A 23,369-nucleotide genomic window follows, 5' to 3' on the forward strand; every position below is an offset into this window, starting at 1 on the left:
TTCTCTTTTAAACTCATTCATTCACTTAAATATTTACTGAGTACCTGTTATGCCAAGAAGTGTGAGAAGTATAAAAATAAATTCTGCTTCGTTCCTACCCTGAAGGAATTTATAATCTAAAGAGAAAAATATACAGCACTCAATAAAGGTCAAGTAAGTACCAAATGAGCAGTAAACATAACATGCTGTGAAAGATCAGAAGAGGGAAATAGAAATTGTGGTGGTAAGAGGGGAGAGAAGTAGGGGAAATACATGAAGGAAGGATACCTTTGTAGAGAAGTTGGGAAATGGACATTGAGAGAACACTCTAAGCCGGAAAAGGATAGAATGAATAAAGGCATAAATTAATTTGGTTCAGTTTGCAGTGAACTGAATTCAACGTACGTCATGTGAATTAATATCCTCAAGTCCAATGTAAGTTAAAAGCTGAAGCTTTACAGTTTTTTTTACTCACAGTCAAATCCAATATTTGTTTGCAGTCAATGACTTATGTGTTAAGGGGTGGTAAGGCTAACATGAGGGTTTTAAGTTTTATTTGTGAGTGAGTGTGATTTCTAATTATAGCAGAATATAACAGTAAAGATAATGAAGCTCTACTTCACTTTAATCCAGTAGCACCTCAGAACTTAGATGAGTGCCACAAGATGAATGATCCCTGCCGTCAGTTTTAGGGATCTCAAGTCATCTTTTCGAGACTACTCATGTTTACCAGTCACTGGAGAAAACTGTTTTCATTGAACTCTTACCTTGGATATTTTTCAAATCCATATTGACTTCGCTGCACTTGGCTACAGTCAGAGCAGCTATAATGAGGTAATAGGGAGTGTTGGGGACCATGGAAACTGGAGAGTACATGTTCTCTCCAAAGGAATAAAATGAAACATTAAAGAAAACCTTATGCCAAAATTATCTAAAAATGGAGCACGGACTTAAACGTAAAATGTAAAAAATCTTCAGGATCTAGGGCTAGATAAAGAGTTCTTAGACTTGACACCAAAAGCACAATCTGTAGAAGGAAAATTGATGAATTGGACCTCATCAAAATTCTTTAGCTCTGCGAAAGACCCTGTTAAAAGAATGGAAAAGGAAATGTTTGCAAGCTACATATCTGACAAAGGACTAATAACTAGAATATGTAAAAGTCTGTCAATACTGCAGACTGGGAGGAAATATTTGCAAACTACATATTTGACAAAGGACTAATAGCTAGAATATATAAAAGTCTGTCAATACTCAACAGTTAAAAAAATAAAATCCAATTAGAAAAGGGGCAAAATGAAGAGACATTTCATCAAAGAGGAGCTATAGATGGCAAATAAGTAAATAAAAAGATATTCAACCTCATTTGCCATTAGGAAATGCAAATTAAACCACAATGAGATACCACTACACACCTATCAGAATGGAAAAAATAGTGACAACAGCAAATTCTGAAAAAGATTCAGAAAAACTATCTCTCATGCTTGCTAGTGGGAATGTAAAATGGCACAACCACTCTGGAAAACAGTTTTGCAGTTTCTTGTAAAATTAGACATGCAGTTACCATATGGCTTAGCAATTGCACTCCTGAGTGTTTATGCCAGAGAAACAAAATTAGATTCACACTAAAACCTGTACTGAAAAATATTTATACCAGCTTTATTCTTAATAGCCAAAAACTAGAAACAACCTAGATAGGCTTCATCCAATGAATGGTTAAACTGCGGTACAGCCATACCGTGGAATACTACTCAGCAATAAAAAGGAATGAACTCTAGATACACGCAACTTCAGGGAATTATGCTGAGTGAAAAAGCTAATCTCAAAAGGTTGTATAGTGTATGTATGTTTATATAACATTCTTAAAGTAGAAAATTACAGAAATGGAGAACAGTCTGTGGTTGTCAGAGGTTGGGGGGCATGGGGGCGGGAAGGAGGGGTGTGTGGTTATAAAGGAGCAACATAAGGGATTTTTGTGGTGACGGAAATGATCTGTATCTTTGGTATTGGCTACGTGAGTCTACACATGCAATAAAATTGCGTAGAACTAAATACACACATACAAATGCATACAAGAGTGGGGAAGTCTGAATAAGATCAGTGCACTGTATCAAGGTCAATATCATGGTTGTGATATTATATTATGGTTTTGCAAGATGTCATTGAAGGAAACTAGGTAAAAGGGTATATAAGATCTCTGCATTCCTTACAACTGCATTTGAACCTATAAGTGTCTCAAAATACTTAAAGAAAGTACCATAAGGGATAAACCAAATATGACTGCAGTCTGAATGCAGCCCACAGTCACCAGTTTGCCACCTGAGATACAGTGCTTTGACTTAATATCACCTCATTTGCTTCTTACTACATTTGTATGAGGTAGACATGACAACTAATATTCCCATTTACCAATAAGGAAACTCGGTAATGAAGTTCAGTGTCTTGCCCAAGGTCACAGTGATAGTAAATAGACAAATTCTGCTACAAGACTTTGTTGGAGTATAACTTTGGGAACTGCTCTGAGAAGGAAAACTGTAGTTGATTCTGATTTCATCTTAGGAAGTTACCACTTAACTTACGTGGGGTAAGGTCTCAATGAAAGGACATACGTTGGCTGCTTTGGCTGCACTCACAATTTCGTCCTGTGATACAACCCAGCTGTTGCCTCCCTAAGCAATATTCTCAGCAATGCTGTAGTCAAACAGGATGGGCTCCTGGGACACAATTCCAAGCCGGGCTCTGAGCCACTGGACATTGAATTTCTTTGCTTCTTGACCATCTAGGAGCTGAAAATCAAAGTCCACAAACTATAAGAAGGGCTTAAAAAGAAAAAAAATAACTAAACAGTAAGTTACCAGATTAACCACTCGGAGGATTGTTGCATGTAGGCATCAGCAGTTTGTGAAATACTGAGCCTCACAGAACTTAGAGAGTTGGAAGCCAAGAGAGCCAACAAAATGATTTCAGAGGTGATTAGGCCATCCCTATTTTGGTCTAACTGGCAAAATGGTAGCATGTTTGGCCCTGTCTTTCCACAATCCTCTCCTTGTTCTTATCTGCTCCCCACCAGGCAAGTGTACCAGCATCCTCTGCTGTAAAGAGGTCTGCCATTAGGTGTCCTACTCATATCTGCTGTCCCCTGAACGATTCCAATCATTCGACTTGACTTTATTCCCCCCTCCTCCAGGAATACCAGAAAAAACAGCAGAGCAGTAGCATGCCCCAGATCTGCAAGTTGGTTACCTCCTGTCCTACCTCTACCTCTCTTTCCCCTGAGAATGACCAGCCTTCCACTTCTCCCATTTCTCTTTTTCACAGCACTAAGGACACGAGTTCAATGGAAAATGAACAAGCTCAAAGGGCAGTGTGTTTGGGAGAATGGTTTTGTTGTTGGCGGTTTTGATTATTTTTTATTTGCTATAAGCAGGAGGCATGATGCTTCTAGAGGATTAAGTAACTAAGAATGCAGCTTCCTGCAAGGTAAAGGTCACAGGTGAAGGAACAGAGACAAGTCCAAGTAGTCTTGACGTCTCAATAAATAAATAAATTCCCACCATGGTGTTAGCACAGCATACCTACAGATGGTTGTTAAGCTGGTTTGCCTGTATTCATACCTGCAGAGTAATTGTAATAGTGGAAGCATAAGATTTCCCAAAAAGAAACAATAAACAAGGTGTAATGCTGTGCTGACTGTCCATATGGGAGTGGGCTCCCAAGGGCTAGGTCAGCGGGTGCCATCCCAAGCTAATGGGAGATGCTGGCATTATCAGTAAGAGCTAAGGCTCCCCTCATGGAGGAGAGCAAGGGGCTAGATATCAGAAAGTCAATGACAAAAGTCAAATATGAAAAGGGCTGTAGGCGAGGTCAAAGTCAAAGTCAGACAGTCTAGAGTCCAGGATTAGAGAGATAAGGCAAAGCAGAGGTGGGGCAGGAATAAGCAGGCACTAGCCTCTCCTGGGAGTCTACTCAGAGTTCTGGCAGAAGTTTGCAGCTTACCTTTACAAATCAGGAAGTGAGTGTTTACTTAAGAGGATTAGTCTGGCTCAAAAGGCTCATGGCTGGGTAGAGGTCAACTTCATATTCAGTATTTTCTGAATTACACTAAATTCCAGATCTTCTACCCTATTGTCCTCATATATTTGTCTGACTATGGCTGCCCGTTTGGGGTTTATAGCATGTGGTCATTGTATCAAACAGGATTATAGGTCTTTACTTGTCCAATTTTTTCCATTACGGAAATATTAGTTTAGCCACTTAAAATACAGCCTCAAATCAGATTACTAATTTAAGAAAGTGTGCTCACCACTGTTCCAGCCATGGGGTCGTAGAACCACTCAAGGAGCTGGACCACTGTGCTCTTCCCACAGCCGCTGCTGCCCACGAGGGCGAGCGTCTGGCCCTTCTTCACCTCAATGCTCAGCCCCTGAAGCGCTGGCGCATTGGACCAGGCGGGATAGTTGAACATGACTTCATTAAAGGTCACCTTTCCTTCAAATTTATCCTAAAGAAAAACTTCTTTTAATGTTGCTATTAGGATTGGTCTGATAATTATTGGAATGAAAAGTGTTATTTCAAGGAGAGTTTACCAAAGACTCTAGTGGAGAACCATAAAATTCATATTCAGTACAGTACTGGCACCAGTTAATATTGATAGCAAATTCTTGTTTATATAACATGAAGATGGGAGATAGATAAAGTCATATTACAGAGAATTATCTAAACTTGATTTCTAGTTCATTTAAGACAACTATTTAGCTTTCCCAATGATGATTCTGAGGCTGGAGCCAAGCCAGTGGCCAAAGTCTCCAAGGCTGGGAATTTAACAGCAGTTTCTATCTATGATCTCAGTGCACAGTAACCTCTTTATCTCACTCACTGTGCACAGCAATTTTCTCAGAACACAAAATACCTAGTAAAATCCAAGAAAGATTGCGTAGGTCTCCATCTCTTTACCCACACTGCCTCTCGTGTATTAAAATGTGCAGCAGCTTGTGTCCTGCAAAGAACACTCAGATCTAAGTCTGAGTTAACTCTGGAGGTCATGGAGGATTATCACTCCTACTGCTATTAAGGCGGGCTTCTTACCAATTGTAACTCAGTCTTTACAAAATGTGATTAGAGTCAAATTACTAATTGCATTTACATACAGAACTATATGCATATACCTTTATAGAGAAATAACTAACAATTTTCATAGAAATTATTCTGATCCAGTACATCTGGACTATTTTTTTTTTCTTTACTTTTTATGTGCTAAACTTCAGAATCCTTAAAAGCCCCTATGAAATTTTAAAATACCGGGAAAGTTGGCCAAATATTAGCCCTGTAAATATCACAAAATAAGCTAAATAAATGTTGGTGTAATCACTATAAATTTAGCCTGTAGTTACAGTCTGGCAGACAGCAAACCTTTAGGAACAAATTAACCAAGCACTCATCAAGAAGCAGAGAACTCACAGGGCTCAGGCCTTCTTCACTATAGCTGTCAATCAAAGGTTGTCTTTCAAACAGCATGAATAAGTAAGCTGAAGACAGCTTGGCTTTAGCATAGTCTGGAGCAAAGGAACTAGCATGTCCTAGAGCCACTGTGCCCAACACAACTGCTGAAAACACCCTGCACAGAGGAATCAAAAAATTAGCTTACGTAAGTAGCTCCAGGATGTTTGAAAGTGTAAAGGCATACTGCTTACCAATATCGACCTTTTTACCCCCTTAGTCATCCTCCTCCCACCACCCACCCATATTTCCATGAAATTCTAGGAACTAAGGAGATATAGAGGAGAGGCAGGATCCACCACCTGAGGGATGACTTTTTCTCTCCTGTTTCCGGCTTCCCTTAGGAGCCCCTAATTTCCTAGAGTTAATGTAACTTTCCAAAGGTCTTCTCTTTCAGGAAATGACTTATAACTGAATCTGAATAATTTTAGAAACTAGTTATGCCCTTTTCAGAGTTGAGGGAACTGAAGCACCGAGCGCTTAAGGGGTGTGATCAGTACCAGACAAGGAATGAGGTTTCCTACTGAATCCATGGCTCTGACTTCTGGTTTGTGGTTTCTTCTACACTCCTGCACCAACATAATAATAATCACCATACTTAAAGAATTTTTATTAGGGAAAATAAGCCTTTACCACAAATAGCTTTTCTCTTACAATTAAAATAACTATTGACGCTACCCTAAAAAAACAATTGTCCTAAGCTAAAGGTCTATTTTCCAATTATATGTTCTTTAAAGAATGGATATGGATTACAAGTTTTAGGAAGGGCTAAAGATTCTGAGATCAACATCTCCACAAAGCTATTTACTTCTAGTACCAGAGCGCCCCAGAGAAAGGGGAAGGTAGGAAAATCCCTAATAATAATGGAGAACTTAAAATTTTCATCTCCCAAACTTCTAGATCTAAGATATTAAAATGTGCTTTAAGTACATGGGGGCGGGAATGGTGGGTATAGTAGAGTTCTGCCTTAAATACTTGATAAGGTTAGTTACCAAAATTTAAATTTTAAAATAGTGATGAATAACCCACATGTAGCTGCCTAGCTTTCCTGTACAGCCTGCAATCTAGCTTTAACATGAAAGATTAAAAAGCTATCTTCCAGTTATCCAGAATTTAACATTTCAATAGTAAAAACAAAACAATAAAAAAAGCAGGGCGAGTTTTCTCAGTGATATTTTTCTAGACAACAGAAGTACTCTAAGTTGTAATTCCCAGAACTGGATATTTCCATTTGTCCCTCCAAAACCACTTTCTACTCTCTACCTGCCTCTATCTTGTGCCATCGTACTCCATGCCTGAGAGGCTGACCTTCATGGACTGCCTGGAAAGGTTTTCCTTTCCTCTGGCTGCTGATGGGGTTTGGCAATCAAAGGCGCTAGCAGAGGATGGGAGGGCTGGAGGAGAGTGAAGCCAAGGTATTTGTTTCATTGGCTTTTTTCTTGTTGGATTAGTGTGTTATTGGTGTCACTCCATCAAAGGCCACAGAAAACCCCTACAGGGCGTTCTGAAAATCTTTCCCTCCGCTTTCCCTTTAGGCTCAGAGTCTTCCTAGTTCCTAGCTGGGAACTGCTGAGATGTTAACAGCTCCCCTGGGTACTGCTCACTCCTTTGTAAATTGATCCTTTAGCAAACCCCATTTACAGTGCCATTTGTTTCCTGCTGGGATCCTGACTGATACAAAAACTGCGTTTACTATTTTCATGGTCATTTTAATATTGGACGAAAACAAAAGAAGAGTTCTTAAACACCTTCTCTTTCCTTTTCTTGACCCTATTCAAAAAAAGCTTGTTTACTATTGCTTTAAAATCATCCCATCAGAGCAGAAATATGCCAAGCCATCTTAAAAAGAATGGCTTCCTTTTGGCAAGACTAGACTGCATCCTAATTGAATATATTTAACATATTTTGATAAAAGGATTGCATCAATTAGAAAGTCCATTGGTTAGCCTTGGAAATCATGGAAAAAAGGAGAGGCTAAGAGGCACGTGTTGGCAGGGTCATCCTAGGCCTAATGGTTAGGGGAGAGAGCCTTTGCTAGACTTCATTCAAGGTTTCCCATCCCCTTGTCCCATCCCATGGCCATCTATGTTTGCAGATAAATAACAAGCTATTTAACCCTCTGTTTTGAGCCCATGGCCACCAGCAACTTTCTAATTATGATTTATTTCTGCCTACATTCTACAAGTGACAAAATTTGCTGTCCTACTAGCTAGAATTCTACGTATTACTAAAATTCTGGTTTATGATCATTTTCATGAGCTTGGTTAATTTTAGTCCATGTGTATGATTAAATTTGTACTTGAAATATTGAAAAGATAAGATTTCTGTGGTGGATTCAACTCTTTGACCTCATCTTAGAACAAATCAGTTTTTTCTACTCCAAACTTTTGCATAGACCTATTGAAACCATATTATAGAATAATCTTAATATCTTTGAAGTTACTTACAGAATAACATCTCTGAAACGCATATGTCCATTCATAATGAGATAGGCACCAAATAAAAAACAACCAGCATAGGAAAAATACATAAATGCTCATGAAATACTAAAAGTAATTCCATAGATGCGTGCCTTCCACACAGAATTCCTGAAAAGCATATCAGTATATTCATAACCATCTCCTCAGCCTCTCTTAACACTGTGTTGTGGAAAGAGCACAGCTTCTAAGTCTAGTCAACCTGGGTTTAAATTCTGCCTCCAGTTATATTAGTTTGAGTAAGTAACTCAACCTCCCTCTGCATCGGTTTTCTGATTTGTACGCTGGGGACAGCCAGTGTGATGCAGGACTGTTTTGAGAACTAAATAAACAATGTGAATATCTAGCATAGTGCCAGCTCTTAGTGGTTGCTCGAATGATAGTCGCTGTTATTACACAGTATTTATCTGATGACTCAAATATTCAACTCCTGTGATGTAAACTTGATTGTCGTGCCAAAAATATCGAGGATGTCAAAGTTAGGACTAAAGTTCGAATTGTCTGAATCTGATTTCTTTAATATTATCTTATGTTCTTTTATTAGTTATAGTCTCTTATGTCAAAATTCTTGTTTGATTCAGAAAAGTCCGGTCACTGAGGTTTACACAGACACATCAGCAGTTTTTCCCCGAACTAGATCCCACCAGTCCCAATACAATTTGCTCAGCATCATTTCTAATTAGATCTCATGCTATACTTTGTTCGCATAGCTACTTTATTATATTTTATTTTAAATCCTCCAATAATTTATTTACTCTCAGATTAGAAGGACGACAATTGCCATGAAGGAAAATTCAAAGTACTTCTGATTTGGATAGTTTAACTTACATGCCGTTAGCACGGTGTTATAATACTTATTAGGACTAAACAATTTACATTGCTATCGAATCTTTATAATCAAATAAAAAACTAGCTACAGATTTCTATTCTTCCTAATTCTCTTAAAGTTCAAAATAAACCATAAGGTCATAGGTAATGGCACATATACATTTATATGTCAAACATCCAACTGACAGAAAAATGAAGCCGCATGAAGTATATATATAACTAAGGAGATGGAATACATTGAGATTTCAACTGTCTCTTTCCAAATTTGTAAGTATTCAAACTATTGTTCTAGACTACAAACTTTTAATCTAAGTTGTGTTCAATTTTGTTAGTGTTAAAATACATTCATTTATAAACACAGGCCATGGTTGGAAACAAGTGGCAAATAGCGCCGCTAGGAGTTTCTTGAATTACTCAAGTGAAAACCAGTGAAACAGGCTATGTGTCTGTTTGCAGAGTAAGTTGGATCTGATCCTCACCCAGAGAACAAAGGAATACTTTAACCAAATAACAAGTCTCACGTTCAGGTTCAGTCTACACATTCCAAAGAAAACAAAGGTTTGAGCAATTCCCTAACAGAATGTTTCTCCTGAATCCCCCAGATGGGTCGTTTGTGTTGCCCACACTGGTGGGCAAACACTTGTGCAGTCCTCTGCACCTCTCAGCTTTTACAAGAGATGCAAAAATCCAAGCTTGTGGCCCAGTCACATCAAAAAGCTACTTATTTTCAGTGAGATAATTATAAATGTCATCCTTACAGTCCTATCATTGTTTGGAGCATCAGAGTTTTTATCTTTTGGGGACAATAATTCAGCCTCAGGGAAGCACTAGGTTCTTAGTGACAACATACGCTTCTTACCTGTAAGCTCCATACACTTTTTCAACATACATTGATTCAAATCTTCTTTCCTGGGTCAAGGACACAACGGTCCGAATATTTTCCATTGCCTCTGTTGCCACGTGTAATGTGGAACAGATCTTGATTAGAAGTGGGGCTTTCACTTCTGAAATAATGAATAACATAAACCTTAGGGCTCTGTCAAAAGAATCCTGAAGGTTATGTGGATGGGTTTTAAATTCCTTCAGCTTTGAAAGCAAAGGTACAATGTGTTCTTCAAGACCAGCTCTACAACAAAACTAGCAATCTTAAAAGCACCTCTGGTTGTGCCAAGAATGGTGGGCGAGTCTTCGTATGCCTAGGGAGGACTGACCAGCTTAGGGCAAGAACATTGAAATTCTCAATTTATTCCATCCCCTTAGTTATACATACTTCATGCAGCTACATTTTTCTGTCCATTTGATGTTTGACATATAAATATATATTTGCCATTACCTATGACCTTACGCTATTTTGAACTTTAAGAGAATTAAGGAATAATAGAAAGCTGGAGCTAATGAGGCCCCAGAAGCCTGATTCTATTCCCAGCCCTGCCACCAGGCAGTTCCTTGACAGGCTTTAGTCACACTTGTTTGTGTTCTTGCTTTCTTCACAGGGTAGATCCTAAAAGAGAGAATCACGCTAAGCGATTTCTAAGGGCCCATTGGAGGTGCTAACCATTTCCTCCATAAGCATATTCCTACCTAGAGAAACTGTTCACCCTCAACTGGAAAGAAGATCTCAATTGTAAACAACATGACCCTACCTTAAAAATCCCCAGTTAAACCAGGGGCAGACGCCTGAGTCATCTAGGCCAATCAGATTTGGTTTCCTGGACTTGGAGACAACTGCTTGAACTGCGAGGTCCTAGAGATTCATTCAGAGGCAAAGGTCACCATTGGGGAGCCACACTGGGGATGTGTAGGAAGCTGGTCTCAATATACAGCAGTGGAGGAACAGAACAAATGGGGAGAGACATTCAGCGACAACAGAGCTTGTGACTCTAGGAGGGAGCTGCTGGCAACTTCCAGTTAACACAAACCATCTGTATGCCCCGCACCTCCTTGTGTCCTTACCCCAAATCCCTTTTTATTCAAACCAGCCAACGGAGTTTTCTCATTCTTATAGCCAAACCACTCCTGACTAATGTTAATTGTCTATGACTCACCTATTTGGTCTAAATCATAGTTCTGCAGTTGAGTAATCTAAACCATTGACATAAGGAACATAAGATTTTATCTTAGGTTTTTATTTCATCAGCTTTGAGACTTTTACCTCAGTTCTCAGCTTCTGCAAACAGATGAAAGCAAGACATTTGATACTTTAGTTTGAATAACCTTATATCTTTACTATCTATGAAAAATCTAAAAGTAATAAAAACCAGAATAGAGAAATACTTGTTAAGCTTTTACCATGCAACAGGTATTAACTCATTTAACTGACATGATCTCAGCCTCACAATAACCCTGTGAGGGAAATATTATTCTTATTTTCACAGACAAGCGAACTGAGGCACGGAGAAGTTACATGATCTGCCTGAAGCTGTAGAGTGGAAAGTAGGTGAGCAAGGATTCTATATCAGGCTATCTGATGCCAAGTCCATGTTCTCAACCCACTATGCTATTCTGCTTCCCCTGCTTTGTAATTTACACAAGGAGGAATTAGTTGTTAATGACTTTACACTCAGGTCTTGATTTTCTAGTCATGGATTAACTGTTTTGAGAGTTAACCCTTGTTCAGCAGGACTTCAATCTCAGTAGTTAGGCGGGGCTTGAGTCAAGAGTGTTACCATGCAGCCTACTTTCACCTGCTTGCTTCCAGGCCAAGGAATCAACACCCTCATTACCAAGCCTATTTCAGAAAATGGAAATGTATCCCAAATCCTGAGGTAATTCAAACATGATTAATCTGCACCCAGGTCAATGAGAGCTTTTCTTTTTGAAAAACAGTGATGGGGGGGGTGGTTTCCAGGACCTTCTTTTTAACCCTTATTCTGTGTTAATCAAGAGTTGACTGAGTAAACAAAACTGAACATGATCAAATTGCTCATAATTAACTGTATGTAGGAAAGAAACAGCCAAGGACAGGACCATGGGGCTCAGGAAACTGTAAACCGGCACAAGCAGCTGATGGCAAGGCAGACGTACTCTATTCACTCTGGCCAACAGACGTGGGGGGCAAGCAGCAGCTCCCCCTGTGGCCACTTTTATACGACTACTAGACAAAAGTGTCATAGAGCCAGAAGACAATGTTTCCATTATGCAGGTTACATAAGATGTTTACATAGACAGATTACATAGGTGTTTACATACATAGTTGGAGCATGCACTGCCTATCGCAGACATGGTGAGTCACATTTGCCCAGAAGCAGCAGGTCTGATTGTCCATAGTACCTCCATCTCCCTTCATCAACATTACTTAAAATTTTGAATCTCTCATATTTTTAAAAAAACTTTAGGGGGCCAGCCCAGTGGCACAGCAGTTAAGTTCACACGTTCCGTTTTGGTGGCCTGGGTTTCGCCAGCTTGGATCCTGGGTGTGGACATGGCTCTGCTTGGCAAGCCATGCTGTGGTAGGTGTCCCACATATAGTGTGGAGGAAGATGGGCACGGATGTTAGCTCAGGGCCAGTCTTCTTCAGTGAAAAAAAAAAAAAAAAAGAGGAGGATTGACAGCAGATGTTAGCTCAGGGCTAATCTTCCTCAAAAAAACCTTTTTTAAATAAATAAACTTTATTAGGTTACAGTAGCTATTAAAAATAACTTCAGAGGGGGCAGAGCAAAATGGCAGGGGGAGCTGACCCAGGATTCTCTCCCCTCCAAAATGCAACAAAAGATTGGAAGAACTGAATTTCAGAGAATAAACATAATGCCAGCTCGTTAGAGACCTACAATACCAAGAAGGCGGAGATCATAAACCTAGCTTTACCCCTTTGGAGGCGCTGGAAAGGTAGGCGAGAACATCGCTCCCTCCCGTAGAGTCTGCGATCGCTGCGGCGCGGGTCGGGAAGGAGCGGGGGAGGGGCCGCGCGACCGGGGGATCATCCAGGACTCCTGCCGCTGATTCAGTGGAGACCCGCTGACGGGGGGAAAGCTTCCGTCCGCGGGGACCCTATAAATCAAGGGCCTTGGGAGACCAGAGAACAGAAGTGATCTGAACCCAGACCTGCGCGTGTGAGTAACAGCCTCTCCCCCCTAACAAAGCCAGTGGGCACAGCCATCTTGCCCCGAAGGCGGAGAGCTAACACGCCGCTCTCGACCCCCATCTAGTGGCGACAGGCTGTAACTGCAACTGAATTCTACCACCATGAGAAAAAACCGCTCCTCTACCATCCAGCAATTTATAAAAGCCCCAGACCAGAAGGAAAACAGTAAAAACACAGAATTAAGTCCTGAGGACTTGGAATTAGGTAAACTAAGTGGTAATGAATTCAGAGCAGCTATAATAAAAAAACTCAATGAGGTAGAGAGAAAAATAGAGAAACAAGCAGAGTTCTGGAGTTACTTCACAAAAGAGATTGAAATCATAAAGAAGAATCAAACAGAATTACTTGAGATGAAAAACACAATGGACCAGATAAAACAGAATACAGATTCCCTGAATGCCCGTGTAGACAACATAGAGGAGAAAATTAGCATAATCGAGGACAGACAGGCTGAATGGCGCCAGACAGAGGAAGAAAGAGAACTAAGAATTAAAAAAAAATGAGGAAAATCTCCAAGAGATAATGGATTCAATGAGGAGTAAGAACATAAGGATCATAGGAATTCCCGAGAATATGGAAAAGGAAAATGGAGCAGAAAGTGTGCTTAACGAAATTATTGAAGAGAACTTCCCAAATCTAGGGATCGACGGAGAAATGTGCGTAGAGGGGGGTTTTAGATCTCCTAGATTTGTCAATGTAAAAAGACCTACTGCAAGGCACATGGTAGTAAAGTTGGCAAATAGGAATGATAAGGAGAGAATACTCAGGGAAGTAAGAAAAAAAAGAAAATAACCTATAAAGGAGCCCCTATCAGACTGTCAGCAGATTTCTCTACAGAAACCCTACAAGCTAGGAGAGAATGGAGTGATAGATTCAAAGCTTTAAAGGATAAAAACCTTCAGCCAAGAATACTCTATCCAGCAAGAATTTCCTTCATATATGAGGGAGAAATTAAATCTTTTGCAGACAAACAAAAGTTAAGGGAATTTGTAACTAAAAGCCCTCCATTACAAGAAATCCTCAAGAAGGCTCTCATACTTGAAAAAAGAAAAAAGGGAGAAAGGGGACACAATCCAGACTAGGGAGACCAATGGATAGAACCAGAACAGGATAGCAAGTATTCAATTATAGCATTAGGGTAAAGGTAAGGAAACTACCAAAACAAGGACGATCTTAGCACTCTAACTAAAAATTAATAAGATGAGTTGGAATAAAAAATGAAAATAATTATTTAGGAGGGGAAGAGCAAAGGGTCTAAATCAGTATTGGTCAAGTAGGTAAGAGACCACCAGAGAATAGACTATATTATACACGAGATTCTAAATACAAACTTCAAGGTAGACACTAAAATAAAGTACAGAACAGAGTCACAAATCATAAATAAGGAAAAATCTAAGAAACCCAGCATAAGAAATTGCAGTAGTCAATGGGTAGGCTAAAGCACACAGGAAAAGAAACACAGGAAAAGAAGATAATGAGCGACAGATTAACAGCATTAAGTCCACATGCATCAATAATCACTCTCAATGTGAACGGATTGAACTCTCCAATAAAAAGATACAGAGTGGCAAAATGGATTAAAGAACAAGATCCAACAATTTGTTGCCTCCAGGAAACACACCTCAGCCCCAAGGACAAACACAGACTCAGGGTGAAGGGGTGGAGGACAATACTTCAAGCAAATAGCAAGGGAAAAAAGGCAGGTGTTGCAATTCTCATATCAGACCAAGTGGATTTCAAAATAAGACAGGTCAAGAGAGACACAGAGGGACAATATATAATGATCAAAGGGACACTTCATCAAGAAGAAATAACGCTTATAAATATCTATGCACCCAACACAGGAGCGCGAAGATTCATAAAGCAACTATTAACAGACCTAAAGGAAGATGTTAAAAACAACACAGTAATAGTAGGGGACCTCAACACCCCACTCACATCAATGGACAGATCATCCAGACAGAAAATCAACAAGGAAATAGTGGAGCTAAACGAAAAACTAAAACAATTGGACTTAATAGACATATATAGATCACTCCACCCTGAAAGAGCTGAATACACATTCTTCTCAAGTGCACATGGAACATTCTCTAGGATAGACCATATGTTGAGAAACAAGGCAAGCCTCTACAAATTTAAAAAAATTGAAATAATAACAAACATCTTCTCAGATCATAGTGCTATAAGGCTAGAAATTAATTACAAGAAAAAAGCTGAGAAAGGCACAAAGATGTGGAGACTAAACAACACACTACTGAACAAGCAATGGATCATTGAAGAAATTAAAGAAGAAATAAAAAAAATACCTGGAAACAAATGAAAATGATAGCATGCCATACCAACTCATATGGGGTACAGCAAAAGCTGTATTAAGAGGAAAATTCATCGCAATACAGGCACATCTTAACAAACAAGAAAAATCCCAAATAAGCAACCTTAAAGCACACCTAACTGAACTAGAGAAAAAAGAACAAATGAAGCCCAAAGTCAGCAGAAGGAGAGAAATAATAAAAATCAGAGCAGAAATAAATACTATTGAAACGAAAAAGGCAGTAGAAAGGATCAATGAGACAAAGAGCTGTTTTGTTGAGAAGACAAATAAAATTGACAAACCACTAGCCAGACTTACAAAGAAAAAAAGGGAGAAAGCTCAAATAAACGAAATCAGAAATGAGTGAGGAGAAATAACAACAGACTCTGCAGAAATACAACAGATTATAAGAGAATACTACAAAAAACTATATGCCAACAGAATGGATAACCTAGAGGAAATGGATAAATTCTTGGACTCCTACAATCTCCCAAAGCTCACTCAAGAAGAGGCAGACAATTTGAACAGACCAATCACAAGGAAAGAGATTGAAACAGCAATCAAAAACATCCCAAAGAATAAAACCCCAGGACCAGATGGCTTTCCTGGGGAATTCTACCAAACTTTCAGAGAGGATTTAATACCTATCCTTTTCAAGCTATTCCAAAAAATTAGGCAAGATGGAACACTTCCTAACACATTCTATGAGGCCAACATCACACTGATCCCAAAACCTGACAAGGACACCACGAAAAAAGAGAACTACAGGCCAATATCACTGATGAACATAGATGCAAAAATTCTAAACAAAATTTTGGCAACCAGAATTCAGCAATTCATCAAAAGAATCATACATCAGGATCAGGTGGGATTCATACCAGGGTCACAGGGATGGTTCAACATCCGCAAATCAATCAACGTGATACACCACATCAACAAACTGAGGAATAAAAACCACATGATCATCTCAATAGATGCAGAGAAGGCATTTGACAAGATCCAACAGCCATTTATGATAAAAACTCTGAACAAAATGGGCATAGAAGGAAACTACCTCAACATAATAAAGGCCATATACGACAAACCCATAGCCAACATCATACTCAATGGGCAAAAACTGAGCCCCATCCCCCTGAAAACAGGAAGGAGACAAGGATGCCCTCTATCACCACTCTTATTTAACATAGTACTGGAGGTCCTGGCCAGAGCAATCAGGCAAGAAAAAGGAATAAAAGGAATCCAAATAGGGAGGGAAGAAGTGAAACTCTCGCTGTTTGCAGACGACATGATCTTATATATAGAAAACCCCAAAGAATCCATTGGAAAACTGTTAGAAGTAATCAAAAACTATAGCAAAGTGGCAGGGTATAAAATCAATTTGCATAAATCAGTAGCATTTCTATACTCCAGTAATGAACCAACAGAAAAAGAACTCAAGAATACAATACCATTCACAATCGCAACAAAAAGAATAAAATACCTTGGGGTAAATTTAACTAAGGAAGTGAAGGACCTATATAATGAAAATTACAAGGCCTTTCTGAGAGAATTGGATGATGACATAAGGAGATGGAAAGACATTCCATGTACATGGATTGGAAGAATAAACATAGTTAAAATGTCCGTTCTCCCTAAAGCAATCTACAGATTCAACGCCATCCCAATCAGAATCCCAATGACATTCTTTACAGAATTAGAACAAAGAATCCTAAAATTCATATGGGGGCAACAAAAGACCCCGAATTTCTAAAGCAATCCTGAGAAAAAAGAACAAAATGGGAGGCATCACAATCCCTGACTTCAAAACATACTACAAAGCTACAGTAATCAAAACAGCATGGTACTGGTACAAAAACAGGTGCACAGATCAATGGAACAGAATTGAAAGCCCAGAAATAAAACCACACATCTATGGACAGCTTATCTTTGACAAAGGATCTGAGGGCATACAATGGAGAAAAGAAAGTCTCTTCAACAAATGGTGCTGGGAAAACTGGAAAGCCACGTGTAAAAGAATGAAAATTGACCATTATTTTTCACCATTCACCAAAATAAACTCAAAATGGATTAAAGACCTAAAGGTGAGACCTGAAACCATAAGGCTTCTGGAAGAAAACATAGGCAGTACACTCTTTGACATCAGTATTAAAAGGATCTTTTCAGACACCATGCCTTCTCAGAGAAGGAAAACAATAGAAAGAATAAACAAATGGGACTTCATCAGATTAAAGAGCTTCTTCAAGGCAAATGAAAACAGGATTGAAACAAAAAAAAAACCCACTAACTGGGAAAAAATATTTGCAAGTCATATATCTGACAAAGGCTTAATATCCATAATATATAAAGAACTCTCGCAACTCAACCACAAAACATCAAACAACCCAATCAAAAAATGGGCTGGAGACATTTCTCCAAAGAAGATATACTGATGGCCAATAGGCACATGAAAAGATGCTCATCATCGCTGATCATCAGGGAAATGCAAATCAAAACTACACTAAGATATCACCTTACACCCGTTAGAATGACAAAAATATCTAAAACTAATAGCAACAAATGTTGGAGAGGTTGTGGAGAAAAAGGAACCCTCATACACTGCTGGTGGGAATGCAAACTGGTGCAGCCACTATGGAAAACAGTATGGAGATTCCTCAATAAATTAAAAATAGAACTACCATACGATCCAGCCATTCCACTACTGGGTATTTATCCAAAGAGCTTGAAGTCAGCAATCCCAAAAGTCCTATGCACCCCAATGTTTATTGCAGCACTGTTTACAATAGCCAAGACGTGGAAGCAACCTAAGTGTCCAGCAACAGACGAATGGATAAAGAAGATGTGGTACATATATACAATGGAAAACTACTCAGCTGCAAAACAGAACAAAATCATTCCATTTGCAATAACATGGATGGACCTTGAGGGAATTATGTTAAGTGCAATAAGCCAGCGAGAGAAAGATAATCTGTGTATGACTCCACTCATATGAGGAATTTAAAATTATGGACTAAGAACAGTTTAGTGGATACCAGGGGAAAGGTGGGGTGGGGGTTGGGCACAAAGGGTGAAGTGGTGCACCTACAACATGACTGACAAACATTAATGTACAATTGAAATTTCACAAGATTGTAACCTATCAATAACTCAATAAAAAAATAACTTCAGACTGGTCAGTCTGAGTTATTTATTCTCTGATCCCTAGAATGGGAGAGTGTTAGCTGGAAGGAACATGGGACATTATTTGGTACAATTTCTCATTTTATATAAGTGGAAAATGAGGATCAGAGAAGTTGGGGCTCTTCTCCAGGATCACACACTGTGAGTAGCAAGGCCAAGACTAATAATCCAAGGTGTTGTGTTGTGTTTGCCATACTGCTCGATTCTTACTGCCCTACTCCCGACAAAATTCTGACAACTTCCAGTGTTAGCCATTTTTACTAGAGTTAAGATTCTATCATCCTAACTAGATTCAAGACGTTTTCTTTCATGTAACTAGTCTAAGAAAATGTTATCTTCATTCTATCTACTGACAATTTTCCCTTCTGAAATGTGGAAAGCAGCAGGGTCAGAGAAGAAAGGAAACAAAGACTACACGATGTTTTCTCAACAGTTAATTGTGACAAACAGAAGTTAAGGAAATGGTGCTCTCAAGTACCCACAGCCAGCAGCCAAGAGGATCTTCAAGAACTTTGGAAACCCAGGGCGTCTCAAGTCCCAGAACCATGAACTGTCCTTCAGATCTGACTCCAGGAGAGGAAGCAGGGTGAGCACGAGAAGGAGGCATTCTAACAGAAACCCAGGGATGACACAAACACTGCGCTGAACTGCAGCTAATGTAGGTTAAGAGAAGGGGAAAGGATTTCATCCCACGTAATTTGTTTAGTGGAAACATGCTTGGTTGGAATTCTAATTTTACCACTTACGTGTCACACATCTGGAGCAAGTCAGCTTCCAAATGCTTTCTTCCCTGTGAGGTGGAGATACAGTCTGCCCCGCGTCACATAACCCTAGAGAAGGCCAGTTCCAGGAATGTTTGTGAAAGGGCTTTATAAAGTGTGGTGCTGTAGAAACTATATCAAAATTTATATTCATTATCTGCTTAACTTCCAAATGTTTCAATAAAGGATAATATTTACGTAAACAAAAGTAAAAAATTCCTGGCTGTAATCTACATTTAAACGTTTAAACGCATGTGCATATAAGAACAAATGTTTAGTAAGTAAAATGTTTATATGTAGATTTAGACACATTTAAACACATAATCCTAGCCATGGCTTTAACTTGTTTCTTAGGTTCCTCATTTGTAAAATTGGGGTAACACAGTACCTGCCTCACAGGATTATTGTGAGGATATAATGAGTTGGTGCATATAAATACTTAGCACAATAATTGGCACATAGTAAGGCCCAAGTACATATTTGCCCAATTGCCCTTCTAGTTAGAATCACAGATCGAAGAATTACTGCCGTCTGGTGGCTGCCCACCTTAATTGTAGAAATCACAGCCAAGAAGAAAAGAACGTCTCTTAAGTACCTGCAAATTCCTACCTCAACAATTCATTTATGTTCTCCGCCCTAGGACTCCTCATCTGTAAAACAGGGGTGACATTTATCTTAACAATTGCATGGGGTTATGAAGTAAAAGGGAAAATGAACTTTGGAAATTCAGAGATTCTCTGTAATAACTACACGTTAGGTGCTTTCTACAGGCTAAAAGCTTTACATTAATTAGCCCATTTTCAAGTTATAGATATTATTATTACAGTAAACTTTCATGCACAGTGTTGACAATTATTAGTTGTGAGCACAATTATTAAAACCCGTATGCCGTAATAAATAATTCAAATAAAACACGTCTAAAAATAATACACGAATTGAAGCCTTATTTGACCCACTTTTCCAGCAGTTTCCAGTTCTTTTTTCTCTTTTGGCATTTCCAGCCAATGTTTTCATTTCAAAAATTCCTGATACAGCAATAATTGGAACAATCGATAACAACAGAAGGGTTAACTGCCAACCATAGATAAATGATATGATAATACCAGTTCCAAGGTTAGCTGTATTCTGTGCAATTAAAGCCAACTTGGTCCTAGTGGCCTGGAAGAGCAAAAGAAGACAGCCAACTGAGTCTTAAGTTGCAAATCCATGAGCTCCAGCCTTTGGCTTCCTGGTCACAGTGATGAGAGAGTTTGTGCCTGTGCTGACATTTTTTCCCTGTGATTACAATAAACCCTAGACACCCATACTCGACTCATGAGGCTTGCCAGGTTTTCCTTTGATTATGCCTTTCAACTCTCATTTCTCTCCTGCCCACATGAATTCAGTATTACAGAACCATGTAATTGGCTGCTCTGCTTTGGGGATAGGCTGTGGGGCACATGGACCTTTTCATGAAGGCAATGTTTAAAGAGGAAACTAACCCCAGTGTACTCTGGTCATTTTAAAGACCATCTGCTTCAAACGTGTAAGAGGGAAATTTACATACTCCAAGACCATCTGTTGCAAAGTGTACATATCCTAAGAGACCATCTGCCATAAAGCACATAAAAGGTCAATCACTGTTTATATCGCTCAGAAATCAAGGGCTGTTGTAGCAGACACTGCAGTTGACTCTGGCCACTCTCCTGCGTTGTGTGGAAGCAGTGAGCCTCAGAGCAACAGATCTCAGCTCCGGGGGGGAGGGGACCCAAGTCAGGGCGAGCACAACATTCCCAGGAGCTGGTTCTTGATTCAGGGTGGGGCACATGACCCAGATTAGCCTGAATTAGACTTAAGGGAAGGGTGTTTGTTTGGAGGTAGGAGGTACAGATGTGTGCTCTCTTTCACTGGACGGGAAACAAGGAAGCCTGTGGCTCTAGTTGCTACTGGCAGCCATCTTGTGGCCATGAGGAACAAGCCTTAAGTTGAAGCCAACACTGAGGACTGAAAGCCATGCAGAGCCACACAGACAGAGAACCTGGGTCCTTCATCACATTTTTGAACCAGTGGATCAATCAACCCTGAAGTCTACCCTTCCTCTTTATTGTTTAGGCCAGTTTGAGTTGAGTTTTCTGTTATTTCCAGCTGAGGGCAGCTTAACGGATGCAGTCATACCATATGTTTATTCAAAACCGTGTTAAAGAAAAACAATAGAAGAGTGCAGTCTACACACTCCTTGGACTCGGGAGGCATTAGTTGCAAGTCTTGTGGAAAGTGCACCAGTACTGTTTTTATGATCTCCAAACCAGCTCCTGTCCTACGGCACAAAATACAGCTGTAAACTAGTTCAAAATTAAAACAAAACAAGCAAAGAGAATCTGATGAAACTTCCCAAACCTTCAATGCTGAGGAAATATCTACACTAAACTGAGGTACTGAAGACCTCACATGCAGTGCAGAGCCCTGGTCCCTGCCCTGAGCCCCCCGCCCCCTGAGTCCATGAGGACTGAAGCCCCCAGGCTGCTCTGCTGTGACAAGGAGAGCACCACTGATGGGGGGCAGGAGTAGGGATCTTCTCCAGATTGCTGCTGTGCTCCCTGCTGCTTCCCATGAGGTTGCAGGGGCACGTGGGCGCTCCAGCACCCAAGCCTCACAACTTGTACCATGGACACTTCCTCCCTGATATGGTGGTGGTGTCTCTCTCATAAAGGGTCGGGGGAGCTGTGCTGGACAGGGCTCTTTCTTGTAAATGCTAGGCATGAGAAAATCAGCCCTGGTTTCTCACCATGTTTCTGTTTTTTTAAAACAAGGATTAAAAGTGTGTATCTTAGGGGCTGGCCCAGTGGTGTAGTAGTTAAATTCATGTGATCCGCTCAGGCGGCCCGGGTTTTGCCTGTTCAGATTCTGGACACACAGACCTACACACTGCTCATCAGGCCATGTTGTGGTGGCGTCCCACAAACAAGAACTTGAAGGACTTACAACTAGGATATATGACTATGTACAGGGGCTTTGGGGAGAAGAAGAAAAAGAGTGTATCTTAGATATGATCTTAATTGTTACTCATCCATAGCATCTTTTAGTTTAACATAAAGTAATTTTCCTTATATAGCAACAGTTTAAAAGATATTGAGAAAGGGGGCCAGCTCCGTGGCCGAGCGGTTCAGTTCACGCGCTCCGCTGCGGCCCAGGGTTCGGATCCTGGGCGCGGACATGGCACCGCTCGTCAGGCCACGTTGAGGCAGCGTCCCACATCCCACAACTAGAAGGACATGCAACTAAGATATACAACTATGTACCGGCGGGGGGGGGGGGGGGGGGGGGGGGGTTGGGGAAAAAAAAAAAAGATATTGAGAAAAGCTTTGCAAACTCAAACTTGCTCAAAATATGATATCTGCTATGTGCCCTTTTGTGAACAGGAATGTAATCAATTCCTGTCAATTGGATGGATAATATTGTGGCCCCCTCTGAAGCCTTCTCTATAAAAATAGAGAATTCATGTTTGCACATTTTCCCACGTGTCCTACACTAGACTGTGAACTTCCCAAAAGTGCAGATAATGCATTTATAGTCTCAGCTACCAGCACACTGTCTGGTATACAGTAGTAATAACTGAGTGAATTAATGTGAAAACGGAGCTCAAATAAGATAGAAACAAAACTCAATTACCAACACCTGGGAAAACCTGTAATTAGTATGGTCAATTGTGGTACATGAATACTACCAACCACTTTTCCTTTGTTTAAAGGAAATCCTGGAGTCTCAAATGAGTCCCAGGGGCCTACAGAGAATCCAGAGAAGAGACACATGTCCCAGAAATGGTAGTGTCCACATGGATAGAGATGGCTGCAAAGCAAGCCAAAAAATCTACCTAAATTAAGCCTACTCCCATGAAAACCCTGAGAGGTCTTTGGATACTAAAGGACCAGGACAATGTGCAGGGCCCTGACCAGTCCTTGCGTGAACACCTTGGAGGGAGGCGGGATGTGAACTGCAATTCAGGAATGCTGTGGAAGAGCAGGTGACAGGAAGAGGCTGATGAAACAGAAGGCATTCTCCAGGGCACGCTCCTACTTGTGTTTTTTTTTTTAAAGATTGGGACCTGAGCTAACATCTATTGCCAATCTTCTTTTTTTCTTCTTCTTCTCCCCAAAGCCCCCCAGGACATAGTTGTACATTCTAGTTGTGAGTGCCTCTGGTGTGCTATGTGGGACACCACCTCAGCATGGCCTGATGAGCGGTGCCATTTTCTGCGTCCAGGATCCAAACTGGGGAAACCC

The 23,369-nt window shown here is 40.1% G+C and overlaps 1 pseudogene; it reads right to left on the minus strand.

Moving 5' to 3' along the window:
- LOC124243310 (phosphatidylcholine translocator ABCB4-like) overlaps positions 1 to 23,369 on the minus strand; it is a 79,423-nt pseudogene that overhangs the window by 1,320 nt on the left and 54,734 nt on the right.

The sequence above is a fragment of the Equus quagga genome, chromosome 8 (genome assembly GCF_021613505.1).
Source record: "Equus quagga isolate Etosha38 chromosome 8, UCLA_HA_Equagga_1.0, whole genome shotgun sequence".
Classification (NCBI taxonomy): Eukaryota; Metazoa; Chordata; class Mammalia; order Perissodactyla; family Equidae; genus Equus; species Equus quagga.